The sequence below is a fragment of the Pseudophryne corroboree genome, unplaced genomic scaffold (genome assembly GCF_028390025.1).
Source record: "Pseudophryne corroboree isolate aPseCor3 unplaced genomic scaffold, aPseCor3.hap2 scaffold_1388, whole genome shotgun sequence".
NCBI lineage: Eukaryota > Metazoa > Chordata > Amphibia > Anura > Myobatrachidae > Pseudophryne > Pseudophryne corroboree.
In genome coordinates this window covers 9,782-16,850 of record NW_026968015.1, presented here as the reverse complement: position 1 = coordinate 16,850, position 7,069 = coordinate 9,782, and positions in this window count along the sequence as shown.

Here is a 7,069-nt window from a genome sequence, read left to right as displayed (position 1 = left end):
AGCTTCTGCCTTGTCTAATCTTTTGTGCAATGAGTTTACACTAGCATTTAAAACATTCCACATATCCATCCAATCAGGTGTCGGCGGAGACACCACGTTCATTTGCTCCCGCTCCTCTCTAATATAGCCTTCTTCCTCAGACATGTCGACACACGCGTACCGACACACCACACACACAGGGAATACTTTTACTGAAGACATTTCCCCCACAAGGCCCTTTGGAGAGACAGAGAGAGAGTATGCCAGCACATACCCCAGCGCTATATAACCCAGGAATAGCACAGTAACTTAATGTTTGAACAATCGGTGAGGGGGAACATCTTGAAACCCCAGTTTGTACCCTTGGGACACTATTTGTAAAACACACGAGTCCATGTCCGAATGAATCCAGAACTGACTGAAGAGTTTTAGACGTGCCCCCACTGGTGCGGGCTCCTGCAAGAGAGCCCCAGCGTCATGCAGTGGATTTGGCAGAAGCAGAGGATGATCTCTGCTCCTGCGATCTTGAAGAGGATGCAGACCTCTTCTCTCTTCTCCTTCCTCTACCTGCAAAGAAAGGGGAATCTTAACTTCTTGCATATCTATTGGGCCGAAATGACTGCATCAGATAATGATGCGTCTTCATCCGTTGGGAGGGAACATAGGGCAAGAAGGTTGACTTACCTGCGGGAGCTGCCGAGATCAAATTAACTAGGCAGTCACCAAACAAGGCTTCACCTTCATAGGGAAGAGACTCCCTTTCTTCTTGGAGTCAGCATCAGCATTCTCTTGGTGAATCCACAATGCCCTCCTATCCGACACTGCCATGAAATTGGCCCGTGAACTCAAGAGTCCTATATCCCTTGCAGTCTCACGTAAGTATGCTGCAGTGTCCTTGATATGATACAACGTAAGGAGTATCCCATCTCTCCAGGGTATCTATATCGGATGACAAGGTATTCGACCAATTCTTGAATACTACTACTCACCCATGCACATGTAATGGCAGGTCTAAGTAATGTACCCGTGGTTACATAACTAGAAATAATGTAGCTTCCTGCATACGATCCGCTGGATTTGTGACAGGGCCCCGTGCAGAACAGGGGGTGACTCCCACTTTATTCTGTCCGCGGCGGGAAATGAATAAACAACCAGAATCCTTTTGGGGATTTGAAACCATCTTGTCGAGCTGGCCCAGACTTTCTCAAACAGAGATGGAGGAACGTTACATCAGCTTTCATTATATATCTATATATACATACATATAGACCCCTTTGTCAGGAACAGCAGGGTCTTCAGTGATTTTAATATGTCCTTAATATCCACAATCATGTACTGAATGCTCCTTGCCAATATTGGATCTAATCAGGAAACATTATGGTCGACATAAGTATCAGTATCCGTGTCAGTATCAGTGTGTAGTAACTGGGCAAAATAACATTTTTGCGACCCAGCGGGGCCTGAGGGAAAAGAAACATAGCCATGAATATCACATCTATTCTCTACGTCTGTGTCTGGGACACAGATTTATCCAACCTTACTCTGATATTACTGAAACATTTACCCAGTCAGTTATTGGTGGTGCCAACAGGGCCACCATCATATGTCTGCATTCCTAATATAGTTTCCTCTTGGGAAAAACATTCAGCCACCGACATGTTGACACACATATACCAAGTACCCACAGACACACCGGCTTATGGGGGACAGACCGTCAGTAAATCTGTCAGAGGGACACAGAGGATTTTTCAGCTCACAATCCAGCGCCAAAAGTACACAGTCTGGGAAATAATAAACTCTATAGTGATAGACTTGTAATGCTCTAAAGATGTTCTGGTGAGGTGAGGAAGAAGCCCCGCCGCTGTAATGGCGCGTATCTGTCCCGCTCAGAAATAATTAATTACGCTAGCGGGGTAAGGACAGTGCCCAGGCACTAATGTCCACTTTTTCCAGCCTTTTGTGAGGAATTTATGCTGCCCAGGGTGCCCCCCCCCCCCGTGCCCTGCACCCTGCAGTGCCTGTGTTTGTGTGGGAGCATGGCGCGCAGCGTTCCGCTCGCTGCTCGGTACCTCAGAATGCCGTCACTGAAGAAGAAGTCTTCTGTTCTTCTGCTACTCACCTGTCTTCTGGCTCTGTAAGGGGGTGACGGCAGGCTGCGGGAGTGTGCATCTAGGCGTACCCAGCGATCAGCACCCTCAGGAGCTAATGGTGTCCTGTCAGCCTGAAGCAGAGCCATTGAACTCACTAGAAGTTGGTCATACTTCTCTCCCCTAAGTCCCACGAAGCAGGGAGACTGTTGCCAGCAGCCTCCCTGAAAATAAAAAAAACTAACAAGTCTTTTCAGAGAAACTCAGTAGAGCTCCCCTGTAGTGCATCCAGTATCACTGTGCACAATACTAAAACTGGAGTCTGGAGGAGGGGCATAGAGGGAGGAGACAGTTCACACCCTTTGAAAGTCTTAAAGTGCCCATGTCTCCTGCGGATCCCGTCTATACCCCATGGTTCTTAATGTGACCCCAGCATCCTCTAGGACGTATAAGAAAACAAATAACGCACACACGAGGAGGAGAGAACTAAGGAAGCTATAAGGAGAAGAGGGGAGGGAGGGGGGGTTGAAAGGTAAGGTAGTAAAGGCATATTGGATAAACTACAACCTTATACATATTCATTAATGTACCAGTAGTTAGAAGTAGAAGAGCTCTAACAGAAACCACAAAGCTTATCTAAAGCCACACCACACTGGATATGCCCAATCTCATTTGATTTTTGAAGCAAAGCAGTATTGGACTTTGTTAATACATGGATGGGAGACTGCTTGGTAGTATCAGATTCTTTAGGTGTTTTTAAACTACCAACACCATTTTCTTGGTACATTTAATTTTTACATGTATTCTTTTATGTACCAGACGTTAGAAGTAGAAGAGCTGTAACAGAAACCACCAGCTCATCTACAGCCACAGCACACTGGATTTGCCCAATCTCTCCTGATCATGGAAGCTGAGCAGTGTTGGTCCTGGTTTTAGTACTTGGATGGGAGACCTCAAGGAAATACCAGGAGCTGTGTGTATTTTTACAATACTAACACCGTTCTCTTGATGCATTCCATTTTGAAACATTGGGGCAGATCTATTAAGCCTGGTGAACTGATAAAGTGCAAGGTGATAAAGTACCAGCCAGTCAGCTCCTAACTGTCATTTTTCAAACCCAGCCTGTGACATGGCAATTAGGAGCTGATTGGCTGGTACTTTATCACCATGCAAATTATCATTTCACCAGGTTTAATAAATCGGCTGCTTACTCATTTATGTACGAGTAGTTAGAAGTAGAAGAACTCTAACAGAAACCACTAAGCTCATCTACAGCCACACCACACTGTATATGCCCAATATCACCTGATTTTAGGCCTGGTTTGTTCTTGGATGTGAGACCACCTGGGAATACCAGGTGCTGTAGGTAGTTTTATACTACCAACACCGTTCTCTTGATGCATTCCATTTTGAAACATTGGGGCAGATCTATTAAGCCTGGTGAACTGATAAAGTGCAAGGTGATAAAGTACCAGCCAGTCAGCTCCTAACTGTCATTTTTCAAACCCAGCCTGTGACATGGCAATTAGGAGCTGATTGGCTGGTACTTTATCACCATGCAAATTATCATTTCACCAGGTTTAATAAATCGGCGGCTTACTCATTTATGTACGAGTAGTTAGAAGTAGAAGAACTCTAACAGAAACCACTAAGCTCATCTACAGCCACACCACACTGTATATGCCTCTTCTTACATTCCGCTGCACTTATTGTGGGGTAGCCGCAATCCCTTCTGCTGTACGGTTCCACATTACATTGTTTCTTGTCACTTCCTGTTGATGCAGTAAGGAAACATCCAGGAATTACAGCAGCTTAGTCTTTTTTTTTTTTTTAACTGGGGCAATTTAGCTAGATCACAGGGCAATTTAGCTCCTTTGATCCTTTTTTAGGACCAGTTAATCAGACAGTTGAGCAAACTGAAAAACAGCTAACAGGAAATTTCCACTTAAATGGTATTTTCTAATCTTATCTGACCATGACTAAGAATAAAGGATACACAAGATAAACTCTTAGAGCCATGGACCTTATCCATGTTTAAGCTCCATCAAATCTGTAATCAATAGCACTACATGCTCCCACTTTACCACTGTACTATATACTCTACCTGTGTTTTTAAGGTAAAAACACCATTTAACCCCAGTGACACTTGAATTAAAGCAGCAGCCTCTGGAATAGCATTCCTTAGCATTAATCCCAGGAAATCTGCAATCTTCACGCTCTTTGATAGCCATGCTACATTGCTGTTTACTTGGATGGAGCAGAGAGCACAACATCAGGACATAGGAAATATTACAATGCATGATAAGAAAGGTGTGAGCTCTACAGCAAGGCCTCTAACCCTTTGCCAGTGCCAAATACATAGGGCTTAACTCAGATCTGATCACAGCAGCAAATTTATTAGCTAAAACCATGTACACTGCAGGGGGGGGTGTATAATATGTGCAGAGAGAGTTAGATTTTGGTGCGGTGTGTTCAAACTGAAATCTAAATTGCAGTGTAAAAACAAAACAGCCAGTATTTACCCTGCACACAAACAATATAACCCACCTAAATCTCTCTGCAAATGTTATATCTGCCCCCCCCCCATCCCTGCAGTGCACATGGTTTTGCCCACTAGCTAACAAATTTGCTGCATCTGGGAATTACAGCAGCTTAATATTTCTTTTTACAGAAGGTTCAGCAAATTAAATTATTTAGTGAAATACTGTAATCATAACAGTTACAGGGATATTGTAGGTAGATTTATTGTCAGTGGATAAATGTAAAAATTAAACCCTTAGGCATAGTTCCAAAATGCTGTCATTGCAATCCAGATTTTAAGGATATCATGCTTGAGCACAGGTGACTTAATTAGAACTTCGGTCAATGTGAATTAACCATTGGACTCAACCATGGTTATCCTTAAAACCCAGGGGTCTATTTTCTTTCTAGTGTCCTTCGTTTGGGAGAAAAATGCAATGGTACAAGACAGCTTTTCCTTGCCAATATCTCTCTTTTGCAAAGAGCTGCGCATTGGAAAATTCAGGGCTATGTCGTGTAGATGATAGCCTAACAGGAGGCTTTAAAATTTTCTTTCTAGTGTCCTTCGTTTGGGAGAAAAATGCAATGGTACAAGACAGCTTTTCCTTGCCAATATCTCTCTTTTGCAAAGAGCTACGCATTGGAAAATTCAGGGCTATGTCGTGTAGATGATGGCCTAACAGGAGGCTTTAAAATTTTCTTTCTAGTGACCTTCGTTTGGGAGAAAAATGCAAAGGTACAAGACAGCTTTTCCTTGCCAATATCTCTCTTTTGCAAAGAGCTGCGCATTGGAAAATTCAGGGCTATGTCGTGTAGATGATGGCCTAACAGGATGCTTTAAAATTTTCTTTCTAGTGTCCTTCGTTTGGGAGAAAAATGCAATGGTACAAGACAGCTTTTCCTTGCCAATATCTCTCTTTTGCAAAGAGCTGCGCATTGGAAAATTCAGGGCTATTTCGTGTAGATGATGGCCTAACAGGAGGCTTTAAAATTTTCTTTCTAGTGTCCTTCGTTTGGGAGAAAAATGCAAAGGTACAAGACAGCTTTTCCTTGCCAATATTTCTCTTTTGCAAAGAGCTACGCATTGGAAAATTCAGGGCTATGTCGTGTAGATGATGGCCTAACAGGAGGCTTTAAAATTTTCTTTCTAGTGACCTTCGTTTGGGAGAAAAATGCAAAGGTACAAGACAGCTTTTCCTTGCCAATATCTCTCTTTTGCAAAGAGCTGCGCATTGGAAAATTTAGGGCTATGTCGTGTAGATGATGGCCTAAAAGGAGGCTTTAAAATTTTCTTTCTAGTGACCTTCGTTTGGGAGAAAAATGCAAAGGTACAAGACAGCTTTTCCTTGCCAATATCTCTCTTTTGCAAAGAGCTGCGCATTGGAAAATTCAGGGCTATGTCGTGTAGATGATGGCCTAACAGGAGGCTTTAAAATTTTCTTTCTAGTGACCTTCGTTTGGGAGAAAAATGCAAAGGTACAAGACAGCTTTTCCTTGCCAATATCTCTCTTTTGCAAAGAGCTGCGCATTGGAAAATTCAGGGCTATGTCGTGTAGATGATGGCCTAACAGGAGGCTTTAAAATTTTCTTTCTAGTGACCTTCGTTTGGGAGAAAAATGCAATGGTTCAAGACAGCTTTTCCTTGCCAATATCTCTTTTTTGCAAAGAGCTGCGCATTGGAAAATTCAGGGCTATGTCGTGTAGATGATGGCCTAACAGGAGGCTTTAAAATTTTAATTCTAGTGTCCTTCGTTTGGGAGAAAAATGCAAAGGTACAAGACAGCTTTTCCTTGCCAATATCTCTCTTTTGCAAAGAGCTACGCATTGGAAAATTCAGGGCTATGTCGTGTAGATGATGGCCTAACAGGAGGCTTTAAAATTTTAATTCTAGTGTCCTTCGTTTGGGAGAAAAATGCAAAGGTACAAGACAGCTTTTCCTTGCCAATATCTCTCTTTTGCAAAGAGCTGCGCATTGGAAAATTCAGGGCTATGTCGTGTAGATGATGGCCTAACAGGAGGCTTTAAAATTTTCTTTCTAGTGTCCTTCGTTTGGGAGAAAAATGCAATGGTACAAGACAGCTTTTCCTTGCCAATATCTCTCTTTTGCAAAGAGCTACGCATTGGAAAATTCAGGGCTATGTCGTGTAGATGATGGCCTAACAGGAAGCTTTAAAATTTTCTTTCTAGTGACCTTCGTTTGGGAGAAAAATGCAAAGGTACAAGACAGCTTTTCCTTGCCAATATCTCTCTTTTGCAAAGAGCTGCGCATTGGAAAATTCAGGGCTATGTCGTGTAGATGATGGCCTAACAGGAGGCTTTAAAATTTTCTTTCTAGTGTCCTTCGTTTGGGAGAAAAATGCAATGGTACAAGACAGCTTTTCCTTGCCAATATCTCTCTTTTGCAAAGAGCTGCGCATTGGAAAATTCAGGGCAATTTCGTGTAGATGATGGCCTAACAGGAGGCTTTAAAATTTTCTTTCTAG